The sequence below is a fragment of the Biomphalaria glabrata genome, chromosome 4 (genome assembly GCF_947242115.1).
Source record: "Biomphalaria glabrata chromosome 4, xgBioGlab47.1, whole genome shotgun sequence".
Lineage (NCBI taxonomy): Eukaryota > Metazoa > Mollusca > Gastropoda > Planorbidae > Biomphalaria > Biomphalaria glabrata.
In genome coordinates, this window is record NC_074714.1 from 16421978 (window position 1) to 16439357 (window position 17380).

At 34.9% G+C, this 17380-nt stretch overlaps 1 protein-coding gene across 2 annotated transcripts in view; it reads left to right on the forward strand.

The window, feature by feature from the left end:
* The window catches only part of LOC106067251 (uncharacterized), a 38778-nt gene that overhangs the window by 7982 nt on the left and 13416 nt on the right, over positions 1 to 17380 (forward strand). The window contains exon 1 of one of the 2 annotated variants that reach the window (XM_013226406.2): positions 8232 to 8728. The exons of the other annotated variant lie outside the window; for it this stretch is intronic. The gene's annotated coding sequence lies outside the window, so the exon portion shown is untranslated. Of the gene's footprint in view, positions 1 to 8231; positions 8729 to 17380 lie in introns of those variants that run through there. 2 annotated transcript variants of the gene reach the window in all.

A 17380-nucleotide genomic window follows, 5' to 3' on the forward strand; every position in this document is an offset into this window, starting at 1 on the left:
ACAATATAAATACAACAGATTCCCCCCCCAAAAAAAAAAAGGTCAACTTCACACTCCCACTCTCAGCAGGTCGACCCACAGTTTGAGAAACGCTGCTGTAAAATTTCCTCCCTCTGAAAGTTCATCCTATCAGCTCTAACTTACTTTCGATCCCATTAGCCACCAACTCTACATCCGCCAGCTTCTTATCACTCTTCTTATTTATAAAGTTAAAATAGAAATGGGGCTCAAAGGATGTCACGCCTCGTTCATCTCCAGCTTTCTTCTTCCACTGCAACACAACTCCGAATCTTTGTTCACACTCGTTCCCTATATCAACTATTACCATAACAACGTAACTCTATTATCAAAACTCTATTGTCTCTCTCTACTTAGTATAAATAAAAAAAACAAGTTATACCAATGCAAATAATAATTAATTTAAAAATGTAAGTCGATAACAGATTTTAGGAGTTCTTTGGCTTAACAAACAAGCACGTAAGGCCAATTAAAACAAGGTTACAAAGACAGTTTTGTGTGGAAACGGTACGGACGGACGGACAGACAGACCACACAAAACTAATAGAGTCTATTCCCATTTAGGGTGGCGATAATATAAAAAGGGCCTCGAGTTACTTGTGATAGACGTTCCGTTCTTCGACTTCTCTAGACTAGTGCATTCTTTCTTTGTAGCATGGTAAGTATTCACAAAAACATCGACATTTCTAAGAGGACGTCAGACGGAGTCATTAACTTAAATGGATTTTAGGATCACAAGAAATCACCATGTAATGTCATCCCATATCTACACAACGCGCCCAAATAACAAAACACTAGCGAGGGATTGAACTCGGGACATTAATGTATTCCCAGCAATAATGAATGTTTTCGTTTTGCCAGGTGGCGGTCAGCCAATCCCACAATTCCGTTTTCCACCCTGGTGTTATATATGCAAATGTAACCATCTCTTCCTATCTAACTTGACATGGGCGTTGAGTTCATTTATTAGGATGGATTATGTATAAAGTGAATGCATGCAGATCAGGGAGACCAAAGTTTCCTATACGAAGCTTAGCGACCTGTCCGGACCAGGAATGCCTAAGCCTATAGCGAAAAAAAAAGTTTTAATTTTTTTTTTGTTTTGTTGATAGTTCTAATTAGATTTGAAATGAGTCAAGCACAGAGGGGATTAAGTGTAGAGAAAATGACGGAAATTACTGAGGAAATTTTCATCACCTTTACCTCTCTCTTAGTCTGTAGAACAGTTGGGGGTACCACACATGATCTGTCGACCACCTCTCTCCATTTCTCTCTGTCTTATGCCATGATTAGAGTCTCTTTCATTGATGGTTCATTTATAATGTTGTCCTCCCATCACTTCTTTTGTCTGCCTCTTTTTTTTTTTTAGCCTGGTACTTTCCCCTGCAGAAACGTGTTTGCGAGCCCTGACGGTACACGTGAAATAAATGTTATAATACCAAAGAATCATTGCAAGTTCGAAATGCCACAGATTATTATTTCATAATGATTGAAAGTTTGAACAACCATCCGTTTTCAAGATCTGTTTCCACCCACCCAGGTTCCACTCCGGAAGTGTAACTTGACTAAAGGTATTTATTGTAAGACAATTGTACACAAACTCCTTACACACAATATGTGTAGGTCATTTCTTTAGTAGGTCATTTGCTAAGTAAGTGACTTCTTTGGTAGGTCACTTGTTTAGTAGGTCACTTCTTAAGTAGGTCACTTGCTTAGTAGTTTACATGCTTAGGAGACCACATTATTGCCATTGTTCTTACTAGCATTATCAGTTTATATAGGTAAGGTAAAATAAGTTAGTAAAAATTCAAAAGCAATCTTTAACAAAATGAAAAAAAAAAAAAAAAACAACTAAACTTAAAAACAACAGCAACAGCAACTATACTTAAAGAAAAAAAAACTATTTGTACGGGTTCATTCTTAAATATATAACACAGTTTGTCTGGCAGCACTCAAGAGACAGTTATTGTTTCTGTGCATTTGACTTGCAGAATGATTGTGTATTTTATTCTCTTGTTATTTTCTAACGTTTGATCTAGACTTATCTTAAATACTCTTTTGTTCTATCTACATTTCTGTGTTGGCTAAAAAATTTAATCTTTCATAGTTTTGTTTATTTAGTTTTCAAATAGATAAACAATAGGGAAATCAGTAACATTGTTTTAGTAACATTGTTTTAGTAACAGTGTCTTTACCTTAAACATTCTCATTTAATAGATGAAGATAAAATGCAGCCTACATTGTCCAGAAAATAAATCAATGCTGATATGAAACAATTAAGCTATTGACATTAATTTGACTTCAATACTAAAACCATTAGAACTAAATTGAGGAGTCTTTATAGATATTAAGACTTTCACAACCAAACCTTTACAAAGTCGAGCCACGAACCCCACAATCATTACACGAGTTTAGTGTACAAGAAACTCCCACTCATCAGTATTGTAGGCGTATCTAATGTCATGTTATATATAAAATTCTATTACTTCAAAAAAGAATATGATTACGTTCTACGCATTTCATGTGTCCATCTAGTAAAAAGTTTCCCTTTCAGACCTTGTGGTCTATAGGGCAGATGATGTAAAGGTCATCTGTTTCTGTGGCCTACGTTTAACAAGGGTGTCATGTGGCCAGCACAACAACCAATCGCCTTTACTTTTCCCCAACTAATGTCAGGTACCCATTAGGATTCAGAGGCGCTCTAAGATCCCGAAATTAAAAATCCCAGTCTTCAACAGGATTCGAACCCGGAACCCCGGTTCGGAAGCTAAACGCTTAACCGCTCAGCCACTGCGCCTCCAAAAGTAAAGTAAAGTTTCCCTTTAAGACGTTGCGATCCATGGACCCGATTATGTTAAGGCCATGTCTATGGCTAACAGTTAACGAGCAGCGTGTCATGTGACCAGCACAACGAGCAATCGCCACTACTTTCTCCAGCTAAAGTCAGGTACACATTAGAGTTGGCTGGACTCAGGGGTGCCCTAAAAATCCCAAAATTCAAAATCCCAGTCTTCCCCAAGATTCGAACCCAGGACCCCAGGTTCGGAAGCCAAGCACTTAACCACTCAGCTACTGCGCCCCTCTATGTTCATCTAGTCATGCATGTTAATCAATGACTTAAAACTTAAACTCTACTGATAATTTATTCTAGCATAGGAAATTGCCTCAATTCTTTGTATCGTATCATAGTTGAAGCCTCCGCATAGTTATTAGTAGTATTCTCTAACACAAAACGAAATTTATTTACAATTTCTCTCACCTTTACCAACGCCAATGTCATAATCTGAAATCTGTTCAAACGAATACAACAATTCACAGTAGAGAATAAAGAAAGAAAGAAGAAATAATTTTTAAAACTGCCAGTTTGTGTTTAATGAATGTTAAGATCAATCGATCACTTCATGAAACATGTAAAATAATGTTTCTGCTGGGGAGCTTTAAAAATGGAACAGGTGTTAATTTACGCCCACGATGTTAAAGAAATAAAAAAAAAATTACTGACGTCATATTAGAAATGATCAGCAATATCTGCACAAGCCTTGGGTGGCACATTGGTTGTTAAATATCTCTGCTGTTGGGTGGCACATTGGTTGTTAAATATCTCTGCTGTTGGGTGGCACATTGGTTGTTAAATATCTCTGCTGTTGGGTGGCACATTGGTTGTTAAATATCTCTGCTGTTGGGTGGCACATTGGTTGTTAAATATCTCTGCTGTTGGGTGGCACATTGGTTGTTAAATATCTCTACTGTTGGGTGGCACATTGGTTGTTAAATATCTCTGCTGTTGGGTGGCACATTGGTTGTTAAATATCTCTGCTGTTAGGTGGCACATTGGTTATTAAATATCTCTACTGTTGGGCTCTACATTGGTTGTTAAATATCTCTGCTGTTGGGTGGCACATTGGTTGTTAAATATCTCTGCTGTTGGGCTCTACATTGGTTGTTAAATATCTCTACTGTTGGGCTCTACATTGGTTGTTAAATATCTCTGCTGTTGGGTGGCACATTGGTTGTTAAATATCTCTACTGTTGGGCTCTACATTGGTTGTTAAATATCTCTACTGTTGGGCTCTACATTGGTTGTTAAATATCTCTACTGTTGGGCTCTACATAGGTTGTCTAGTATCTCTGCTGTTGGGCTCTATATTGGTTGTGTAGTATCTCTGCTGTTGGGCTCTACATTAGTTGTCTAGTTTCTCTGCTGTTGGGCTCTATATTGGTTGTGTAGTATCTCTGCTGTTGGGCTCTACATTGGTTGTCTAGTATCTCTGCTGTTGGGCTCTACATTAGTTGTCTAGTTTCTCTGCTGTTGGGCTCTACATTGGTTGTCTAGTATCTTTGCTGTTGGGCTCTACATTAGTTGTCTAGTTTCTCTGCTGTTGGGCTCTACATTGGATGTCTAGTATCTCTGCTGTTGGGCTCTACATTGGATGTCTAGTATCTCTGCTGTTGGGCTCTACATTGGATGTCTAGTTTCTCTGCTGTTGGGCTCTACATTGGTTGTCTAGTACCTCTACTGTTGGGCTCTGTATTCGTTGTGTAGTATCTCTACTGTTGGGCTCTACATTGGTTGTGTAGTATCTCTGCTCTTGGGCTGTACATTGGTTGTCTAGTATCTCTGCTGTTGGGTTGTACAAAGGTTGAACAGTTTTGAAAATCAAAACAAAATGAAGCGACTATAAATTGAATAAGCAATGATAAGAAGCAGGAGATAAAAAAGTGACTCGGAAAATGCACTGAATATATTTTCGATTCACTTGTCAGGGAGCGACGCATCCGCCGACCTGCCTCATCATTAGAAATTTGTTTTACTGAACTCTTGTTAACGAGTTCGTGTTCCAATTACACTCTCTATCTTGGCAGTTTGAATAATACTAGATTTAATGCTGTCATAAAATTGAATCTTTAACAATAACTTCAAAAAGTTTTAAAAAGCAAACTTCAATTCCTTCTTTCTGAAGCTGAGGACAGTTGTGTACGTGGGACTACTTAGCTCAGATAACTTGTGTATACTAAATAAAAGAAGTAGAACAAAAGTTGACTAGAATACTGAATCTAATTGTAGGTATTGTGTTGATAAATTGCGTACCATGTACGATATCTATGAATATTGTCTATGAACTAATTATAGCAGCCCAGCTTATGATTTCTATTCTAAACCGTGTGCAAAATGTGCATCTATGTCTTTTTTTTATTCAACTTTTTACTGAATACAAAAGAAACATTGGAGTCAAGTGCGGGAATTCCCGGTGGGCCATGTCATATGAACAAACAAAAAAAAAACGATAGCCAAATTTAATTTTAATTTGCTTATATTTTAAAAAATAGTAAAGATTAAACCTGACTTAGTTTTGACTGTGGGGCCTATTAGTTAGTATTTTTTACCCAAAGACAGTGGCGTAGCATCCATGGCGCGAAGGGGTTCAATGAACACGGGCCCACGAACATTTAGGGGCCCATACCCGATGGCGTAACAACCAATGGGCCAGTGCTGTATTTATCTATATGCAATATAAGCTATAGGGTTAGGGCCCCCAAGAAATATTTAGTAGATAGATAGGCTTAATATCTGCACTAATATAAATATGGGGCTCCTTATCTCAAATAGCTTAGGGCCTTTTAAGTTTGTTGCATGGCGCGTGACTAATGGCCAATTGTAACCTGTACACATGAGCCCTTGGGGGGAGGGCAAAAATTTGAAAAAAATAACTGCAATTTTGTAAAAAAAAAATAAAAAAAAAAATTAACAGTTCCCTCAAAATAGCCTAAACGTCCTATCAAACTTTATATTAACGTCAAACCATTAACCCATGTTTTCACTTAGAGTGAGTGTACAAGCGGCTTGGATGGTTTTGATGTAAGGAACTGCTTTATCAGGTTTATTGTAATGGTGGTGACAGTGCGTTGGGGGTAACGTTTGTGTCCTATTCTCTCTTTGGGTTATTTCCCCTCTATGTTAATTAAACCGTAGTATTTCTTTTTTAAAGTAAACATCTTTTTTTTCTCTATTACCAGAAATGTATATTAGATATTAAACAAGCAAATGAAACATATTCTGTTACTTAGGAAATCGTTAAAGATGTTGAGTTTTTGTGCTACCTATCGTGGCTGAATTGGGGAGGAGGCTTATAACAAATATTTAAAGATAGAGCAATAATTACATTTATCATGGTAAAGTGTCTTTCACTTTAATGGCTGCCTTAACGTATGGAATGTGCACTGGACTGTCGTTCGGAAGGTCTCGGGTTTACACCCCGAGACAGCATTAACGTTGTTTGTTTTCCAGTCGAATTTAAAAAAAACAACAAGAAAACATGATAGGCCTAATAATTCCTTAACTTCACCAACAAGCTTGCCAAACATACAGACAACACGAATGTCTAAGAACGGTGGATGATGCAAACAAGGAGCACATTGAAGAAGTTGACAATTACTGACGGAAATTTCATCGCATAGTGAATGTTAGTTTTAACTTCAGCATGCAACAACCTTTTATTTAGTGGTCATCGCAAAGGTTATCGTTTAGGGACACAGTTAACAACGAAAATTTCTTAGCAGTACATAAATTTTTATGAAAATAACAACGAAATCCACAAACCCTTACACTGACCCACAGATTCAAAGCGATATAAAAGACCTGTTGGGCAATGCAGTTTTACCAAAATACTAAAAGAGATCCAATCTTCACCATTTTTATCTAACATGGCTGACGACACTCAAGAAATATTCTAAGTTGATTAGATTAGTATTATTTTCTTAAATAGTTTTGTGAGCTCCAATGACGAACTACCCAAAGAAATTGCAATCAGAGAGTCATCTGTAGGTTTTCACATTTGTGATAACCAGAAGTCTGGAGAATTGACTAAACAAATACTCCAAGAAATACAAAATCACCATCTTTCTATACTTGCGAGGCCAAGGCAATGATGGTTTTCCAATATGAGCTGAAAGTACAATAGCCGCTTGCGCATTATGTTCACTGTGCTAAACAGTACTTAAACAAGTTCTTCAATACTTCTGTTTGTTGTGTTCATGAAGTTGTATTAGCATGTCTTTTAGTAAATGTACCGATACATACAAAGTACTCGATTTTATTTGTCTCACACAAAAATTGTCTTATGGGGATGGGGAGGGGGGCGCATCAACATATTCTTGAACCAGGGCCCACGGGTGCCTTGCTACGCCACTGCCCAAAGATATACATAAAGAATCAAATTAGGAAAATCCTTACAGCCGTTTTCGAAATAACCGTCCACCGAGTGATCAGTTTCCATGTGCAACCCATGACGACTTTACAAGGAATTAGGAGGAATTTTCAAAAGAAAACAACAACCTTTAATTAGAAAAAAAATCGGTAAAAAAAAAAAAAAAGGAAAAGTATGCAGTAGAAGTATCTGTCTGTTATCCAATAATTTTAGCAGAGTTATCCAATAACTTATATGTTTTTACTTAACAGAGATATCCAATAACTAGGAAAAGGAAAAAGACAAAGAGGAATGGAGAAAGACGGTCAACAGATCCTATATGGTGCCCCAACGGTCTAACGGATTAATAGACAGGCTACGGTGAAGGTAGCATGGCGAAATATTTTTGTGTTCAATTGTTTCCCCTTCAAATAGCAGCACGAATTTCTTTAGATCTGTGATTGGATGTAACAAGAAAGATTGTAGTAGGCGGCAGGCCTATAACGTTCTTTAAATCTAATTAAATAGTTAACGAAGCTTACGTAAACCAAATGATAATACATGAATATCAACATTAACAAAGAGAAAAGAAATTGATATGACTATTAACTAAATTACAATAAATGGGTAGGGACATTTCCTGGTAGAGAGTATAAGACACTTTGTGAAAGCCATAGGCTACAATTGTAGACAGAAAGACAAAAAACAAGGGACTAAAATAATTGAACTCTAAACCTTACTGGGATACAACCAACGTATTGATTTTCTCCTCACAGTAATATTCTGAGCTGAATAATTAATACCTGATGAAATATGCAGAGAAATTACCAAGAGGACACGATAACGGAATACCACGAATCTTTTTTTTTTTTATCAATACCTGAATGTTATATGACCCACCTACCCCACATGACCCTACCAGCGCACCTCCCCCCTCTTCCCCACCACGAGCCCCGCCCTGCTTCTGCCCATCCCGATCTGTCTGTAATGACTCTCTCTTGAGCCTTCAGTAAGTCGGCAATTCGATGTTGAGGTAATGGAACACAAAGCTGATTTGTGACCCAAACAAACTTTTTTTTTCTTTCTGGTTTCACTGGGCGGTGTCTCAGACGACATAACCAGATACCAAAGACATTTTTAGACCAGACGGGGGAATCGTACGGGGCCAGGTTGGACTGATTCCTGTCGCGTTGGTTCACTGTTGGACGGGCTGTGTCCGAGACGACTGATTAATGAAGAATTGTGTGGGGAAGAGGCGGCGTTAGTCTAATTTAAAAAAAACAACAATCTCTCTTTTTTTATGCTTATTGATAAATAGAGGAGAGAGCTTGGAAAAGAAATCTTTCCAGAATATTCTGTGCAAATAAAAAAAATCATTGATCGTAGAAACAACTCAGTGCAAGCTGTAGAGAGAATCCTTTGAAACAATTTGTATTCTAATTGCACAAGTGTTCGAAAAGTAAAGAAGAAAGAAACAGCTGTAAAGACTTGTGTCTTGTGTAGACCTCAAGGTTTCATGACAAAAGGTAAGGCATATTTGTTTGGAATAATATTGCACAGGACTTTGTTAGGAACTGAAGTCTAAGACTTCAACTCTTTTTGCATTTATGCATATTTTAATCATATTTTTTAGCGGCCCCCGAAAAGGTAATAGACGCTATTAGTTTTATGTGGTCTGTCTGTCCGTCCGTCCGTCCCGTTTAGATCTCGTAAACTAGGAAAGCTATTGAAAGTCCGACATCATGACATTTTAAACCATTTAAAGTTCTGATGCAACGGCTACTTTTTTCTTTTTTGAAAGCGAAAAATTTAATTTTTAAAATCAACTATGCATAAAAATACACCATTTTTATAACTATTCACTATTATTAGTAACAAACACGGGAGGCTATTTAGTAAGTGAGATGACCATTTACCATATTTATATTTATGCAAATGGTTTTAGATTTTTTGCCAAAATATTTTTTTTTACAACTGTATTGCTAATTTAAGTAAGATCTGTCCTTGTTAGAGCCCCAATTTCTACTTTTGCTTTTAAAAATCAGTTTTAGCAGTCAGAGGTTACTAGCACCATGGTTTAAACAATAACACACAATTCCATTTCGTATCTTCATGCAACATTTTGAATTTGAATTAAATACACATTTAAATTTAATTTGTATCTAGTGAGACAAAATACACATTTAAATTTAATTTGTATCTAGTGAGACAAAATACACATTTAAATTTAATTTGTATCTAGTGAGACAAAATACACATTTAAATTTAATTTGTATCTAGTGAGACAAAATACACATTTAAATTTAATTTGTATCTAGTGAGACAAAATACACATTTAAATTTAATTTGTATCTAGTGAGACAAAATACACATTTAAATTTAATTTGTATCTAGTGAGACAAAATACACATTTAAATTTAATTTGTATCTAGTGAGACAAAATACACATTTAAATTTAATTTGTATCTAGTGAGACAAAATACACATTTAAATTTAATTTGTATCTAGTGAGACAAAATACACATTTAAATTTAATTTGTATCTAGTGAGACAAAATACACATTTAAATTTAATTTGTATCTAGTGAGACAAAATACACATTTAAATTTAATTTGTATCTAGTGAGACAAAATACACATTTAAATTTAATTTGTATCTAGTGAGACAAAATACACATTTAAATTTAATTTGTATCTAGTGAGACAAAATACACATTTAAATTTAATTTGTATCTAGTGAGACAAAATACACATTTAAATTTAATTTGTATCTAGTGAGACAAAATACACATTTAAATTTAATTTGTATCTAGTGAGACAAAATACACATTTAAATTTAATTTGTATCTAGTGAGACAAAATACACATTTAAATTTAATTTGTATCTAGTGAGACAAAATACACATTTAAATTTAATTTGTATCTAGTGAGACAAAATACACATTTAAATTTAATTTGTATCTAGTGAGACAAAATACTCACACGACACTAAAACAACATTCCGAAAGTAGTTTTGGGCTTACGGAGTTTTTCGACCATTGTTTCCCAAACGAAAAAAAAGATTCGTTCCCCCCCCCCCCCCCCCCCCCCCCCCCGCCTTTAACCAGTAAGGGTCTGGAGGATCATTGTAAACCACCAGAGTAGGGTTCGGGAGGGTTTGAAAAATGTAATGAAAACGAAACAAAAAGAGTTAAAAGGAAGGGGCGGGGCTAATACGCGCATGTCAAATGAAGTCTAATAAAGAAGAAGGCGCGAGACATTCGAGGTATATAGACTGCACGTACATGTGGCAGTTCGTGATCGTCGAAAGATCATCTTTCTGCCAAGTAAGACGTTTTTTTTTTCTACAATTTTTTTTTGTTGCGCAAAAGTTGTCAACATAACAATGAGCGATGACAGTCTGATAAAAAATCGAGAGATCTGACATAAGAACGTTGAATAGAATTGAGTTTGCAGAGAGATGTTTTGAAATTAATTCTTCAAAAAGTTTTGAGACAATTTTGTTGCAGACTCCTCTCGCGAAAAGGGAAAACATTTTAAAAGATCTTACTTAGAAGATAAAGTATTGTCTCTTAATTAATTAATTAAAAATTTTTTTTTGAAACATTGGTAATAATGTCATTATTCTCTGTAAATACTAAAACATGGATTTATAGCTAAAATAACAGCACATTTTTTTTCTGCACCTTGAAAGAAATAAAACAATAAAAAATAAATCTTTTGAAAAGAAAATACTTTCATTATACAACTTAAAATATAAACAAGATTACAAAGAGAGTTTGTGTTATCACACTAACTCAGAGGCGGCCCCAGTCGGAGTCGGATCCGCCTATTCGCAAGGAATATTCAAGACGTGCTTTAATTTTGATGGTCAAAATTAATAATGTTTCAAAGATTCATTTGCCTTTGTAAAAAATGTTGTTTTTTTTACATGTTTAGGATGTTCCTTCTAAGTTAAAAATAATAAACTTCTCGCTGTACGACGGATGATGGCAGCGAGCATTGTATGTGTATTAACCCTGCCTAGTTGTGCAGTCTACAACGATTTTAATTAGAATATAAGTCCAGATCTAGTTTAAAAATCTAGATATACTGTAAAAAAATCTAGATCTAGTTTAAAAAATCTTGATTAGATCTAAATCTAGCTATCATGCCTTTTTTAAAAATACGATTCAGATTACGAGGTTTAATAAACATTACTACACCGAGTTGTTTTAGCATTTCATATGAAGAATTCATTTCATCTGACGTCAAAGGAAAAAAATCTACTGCGTCACACGGCCTAGTTAGACTAAAAATTTCTTCATCAATACGAGCAGATTGTCGAGTGTTCATATACATTGGTGCACCGAGTGAGTTCTTTTAGCATTTCATTTAAAGAATTAATCCATATGACGTGAAAGGAAAATAAATCCACTACGTCACACGGTCTACTTGAAAATTAAAAATATGTCTTCATCAATTCGAGCCAGTTATCGAGGGTTCATAGACATTAGTGCACCGAGTTTTTTTTAGCATTACATTTAAAGAATTTATTCAAATGACGTCAAAAGAAAAAACATTCCATTACGTCACAATGGGCTAGTACCAAAAAATGTCTTTATTAACACGAGATATTTAACGACATTGGTGCACTGAGTTCTAATAGAATTTATTTAAAGAGGATTAAAGGCTAATTTTTTGTGCGTTTTGTCAGTCAGTCTGTCTGTCCATCATGTTAATATAAAATAAAAACAACTAAAAGCTTATGAGAATTTGATTAACCTTCAATTTTCGTTTCGAAACATCGCAATAGTTTTAAGTATCTATAACAGATTGTTCCGGATGTTTGTATATATAGTGAGACAAAAAGAGAGTTCTAGATAAATCTAATACCATTAATTATATTTTTGGAATGGTCTCGTTTAAGAATTAGATGTACCATAGCCTTGTGGAGGGATTTTTATACCATGTTTTGGTGTTAGGAATTTGTTTTTCTTGAAAATCGGAACATAATATTAACCATAATTAAATTTTAAAACGTTTAGCTAGAAAATTAAATGTAATGTACGACAGAAGTGCTATTTTACATAAATAGAGTTATAATGTTTTTCATAAAAATCCGGAACAACCAATACTCGTAAATGAGAAGAAGATTTTTTGTTTTATTTATTAGAAGAGGGATTTGAAAAAGTTATTTGTGTTAGTATAATTTTATTATAAAATTCGGAACAATTTTGGAGTCGATTTATAAGAAAATTTAAGTATTGTTGGTTGATTTCTTTTTCAAAATCAAATCCGGAACATTCTTTACAGATAAAAAAAACTTCTGTTATGTTTCAGCAAGAACATTCAATGTGAAATAAGTCTAAAAAGTGTTTTTCAATAACTGTTTCAAGTAAATTACTTTCTTATTTTAAAAATCCTGGGCAACCTATTGTCGATATTTTTGAAAAAATATCATTTGACATAAATTTGTTTTAAGTTGAGAATACGGAACAATTAGATATTGATAATTAGACTATAGTGACGTATTGTCCAAGAATATAAGGATAATTTAAGTCAATGATGTGATTTCAAATAATCATTTGACATAAATTTGTTTTATAAAACAATATCCGGAACAATTTCATAGTTCTTCATAGTTCATAGCACGGAAATTACATGTAATATAAGTTAGAAGAGCAAACAAACATTCGTTGACATTGATTTGTTTTTCACAAAAACTTCCGGAACAATCTATTATAGATACTTAAAACTATTGCAATGTTTCGGAAGGAAGATTAAAGGTTTAATCAGATTTTCAATAGCGTTTAGTGTTATTTTTTATATAAACGTAACGGACAGACCGACCAACAGACAAAACGCACACAAATAAGCGGCTTTTATCCTGATGGGGGCACTAAACAAAAATAAATAAAATCTGATTATTTAAAATTTTTAAAGAATTAATTTAGCACCATATCATGCCGCGGCGTTACGCTACATCACGAAGTTCGTTGCATAAAAAGTCCATTTTAAAAAATGTGCGTGATATTTTCATACAAAGTGTATTCTTAGCCTTTAGAAACAAACATAAATGTTTTCTTTCTTTTTAAGTTTAGCAGCTAGTTGAACATTTCTTGTACATTATATAAATATTTTTAAGGTTGATATATATCACACTTAGTGATACTGAAAATACTCTTCCCGTGATCTTTCTTTGTTAACATTTTGTAACATTGCCTCCCTTACATTTATGTAATTGTTTTAGAATGGTGTATTTGTAAGAAAAAAATAATTAATTTTATATACTAAACGGTTTGCTTTAAGAAAACCAAAAGTAGCCGTTGCACTTTTCAAGCCGCATCGCAAGGTGAAATATATTTTTCATTTCTCTTCTAGTTTTCGAGATCTGAGTGTGACAGACGGACAGATGAACATTTTGCACAAACCTAATAGCTGCTTTTCCCTTTACGGGGGCCGCTAAAAAAAAAATAAAAAAAAAAAATATTTGGTTCAAACCGGGTATCGAAGCCGTGATTTTGACACCGCCAGCTGCGCGAACGTACGATGTTACCAATTGGTCAGAGGACAATGCAAAATTGTGCCATTATTTATTGTTATTTTCATTTAATCGACATTATTTAGAACTCTTAAGACCTAGTTTATATCTTGATCTAGATCTACGTCTAGATTTAAATACACGATTAGATTTACGCAGGGATGTAAGCGAAGCTTTAAAAATTTTTCAATAACCTTAAGGAAACTTTAAATTAAAAATAAACAACTCAGTTATCGCATAATATCAGTGCACCGCGGCTTACTACACCAAATTTTTTTAAAATTTAATAATTCTAATGATAGGCCTTTAAATCTAGACAATGCACACAATTTTCCTGAACATTGACTCAATAGTACCTTACATTCCCTGAACATTGACTCAATAGTGCCTTACATTCCCTGAACATTGACTCAATAGTGCCTTACATTCCCTGAACATTGACTCAATAGTACCTTACATTCCCTGAACATTGACTCAATAGTGCCTTACATTCCCTGAACATTGACTCAATAGTGCCTTACATTCCCTGAACATTGACTCAATAGTACCTTACATTCCCTGAACATTGACTCAATAGTGCCTTACATTCCCTGAACATTGACTCAATAGTGCCTTACATTTCCTGAACATTGACTCAATAGTACCTTACATTCCCTGAACATTGACTCAATAGTACCTTACATTCGGAAATTCCCGAACGCGATAGTCTTTTTCAAAAATGCTATTGTCCTTTCAAAACCAATGTTGCCTCTAGATTCTAGATCAAAGTCTAGTACTCAAGTCAAATTTAAATTTATTTATATTTTACTTTGAAAAATTATAACGGTCAAACAAGTGTCTTTCCCATGTGACTAACAAGCTAGTAATTCTTTTCTAAGCGACATATATCAACTCTTGAATTTCTAGAAACATTGTTAGAGCCGATTTTAATATCAGCGCTCAGGTTCTGCCCACCCGACTTCCATGAGGTTATGACTTGAATAGAGATATTGTAAAAAAAAAAATGACCGGTCTAACCCCCCTCCCCCAGCCATACACACACTTTGTCAAGACATCACCTCATTGTCAGAGGGACTACGTCTATAGAATGACAGACTGCAGGACATCACGCTGTATCGACTTGTATATTATATTATTATAATATTGCATAATTTTACAGTGTTATTACACAAGGTGTGGGTTTCGATAGATCTGTAATCTTATAAGAGAGAGAGAGAGAGAGAGAGAGAGAGAGAAAGAGAGAGAGAGAAAGAGAGAGAGAGAGAGAGAGACTCGGTTTTCTAAAGTTAATCTCTTTACATAAACAGCGTGTTAACAAGGGGACATAACTTAAAGTACGTACGAAACCAGAAATTATCTACACATAAGCTCAACTTCTGGTCAGGAACTGTCAAATAATTTTTTCATCCTGTATTATGAATTATTTCATATGTTATAATAATTCTACTGATAATCTCATTTCGATTAAGTCTTCACGGCTCACCAACGCTTTTCAATAGCAAGTATTTTGAAATATACTTGAAAGACAAAATAAGAGGTCGATATGTTTATCTCTCGCATAATTAGAATACTTTGACACTTAATCACAAATCTAGGTAAGTGATCGTACGTCATCTGACATTAGTTAGGCCTAAAAATTTGTGTCGGGCAAATTTTTTTTCCCTTTTAAAGCATCAACTATAATTTAATGATGAAGGGACTCATTTCTCCTCGAAAACAAAACACTACGATTTTACTGTGTACGGGGAGGATAGAAATGTTATTCATACTTCTCTCCAGGCTCCATAATGACACCTAGACCAGTATCATAGGCGGAAATAGCTTGGCACGGCATCCTTCCCAATGGAATACATGTATTTGAAGCCACTGAGTCCCAGTTTTCTTTACCTTGTGTAAACTTGCTTCAGGCTTATGATTGTCCAGATTAGGAAGAGAGGGACGAGACAGAATAATAAAAGTTTAAAATAAATAGCTTATAGAATAGGAATTATGAGCTAAATGTTTGCACACATTATGTTGTGTCTTCAAATCATTACATACTTTCTGACTCTCTCCCAAACATGACAAACTTTCTGACTCTATCCCAAACATGACATACTTTCTGACTATTCCAAACATGACATACTTTCTGACTATTCCAAACATGACATACTTTCTGACTCTATCCCAAACATGACATACTTTCTGACTCTATCCCAAACATGACATACTTTCTGACTATTCCAAACATGACATACTTTCTGACTATTCCAAACATGACATACTTTCTGACTATTCCAAACATGACATACTTTCTGACTCTATCCCAAACATGACATACTTTCTGACTCTATCCCAAACATGACATACTTTCTGACTATTCCAAACATGACATACTTTCTGACTATTCCAAACATGACATACTTTCTGACTATTCCAAACATGACATACTTTCTGACTCTATTCCAAACATGACATACTTTCTGACTCTATCCCAAACATGACATACTTTCTGACTATTCCAAACATGACATACTTTCTGACTATTCCAAACATGACATACTTTCTGACTCTATTCCAAACATGACATACTTTCTGACTCTATTCCAAACATGACATACTTTCTGACTATTCCAAACATGACATACTTTCTGACTCTATCCCAAACAGTAAATTATTATTATTATTATTATGACTGTGTCATTTTCTAAAATGAGGCGGATCGATCGAAAAGAAACGTATTAACATTTACGCATTCTCCCGAGATAACTTACGCTGTCTGTCATAAGGCCATGTAGATATTTCTACTTTTCTTAGTAACTGGTTTATAGTAACTAATTGATATATTCAGTAAGAAATTTTTCATTCTCTTTGACCATCTATTTGTGGCATTTTCAACTTCTCATGATGTGACTAAAGAGACCAATCCTTGATACACATATACAGTCATCTGTAATCATCAGACACTATAGCGTTGTCAACCTTTTCCCCAATTCTGGTATGTTCACCACAATCATTTATGCTAGCCCCTCCACTGGGGCATATCCTGTAATTCTCCTGCCCTGTTAGATGTGGTGTACATGACCAATCCAGCAAATGCGTCTACTGCTGATAACAGCACGGATGTCCCAGCACCCTCCTCTTCTTTAAGACTTCCTTGTTGGTTATGTTATGTTGCCCCCTTATTTCCCGACCTAACAGGGGCGGACTGGGTGTTAAAATCGGCCCTGGTATTTCTAAACAATCCGGCCACAATTGGATATCATATGATGGACATCCAATGTTAGGTCTACCTGTCCTCAAAATCATTCTGATAAGTTTGATAATGTATCGATAACTGAACGCACGCATACAATGAGCTCTATGAGAAATATAGGCCTTATGTTGTTTTTTAATCGTTGAGTGTGTAGGCCCTAAAAGAATGAAGCCAACAAGTAGCACTTTCAATGGATGTAGGCTATTACATTATTTCGAAAAAATTGTTATATTAAATTAGCATTACACTGTAAATGATTTTTTTTTATAAACACGACGCTCAAATTCTCTTTTTACATGAGAATTTGATAAAATCTTTAACAATTGAATACGTTCTATAGTGGCATTCATGAGGCCCTTTAGGTGGCCTTAACGGCCCATTTGGGTAACGGTCCACCGGGCATTTGTCTAAATGCCCATAT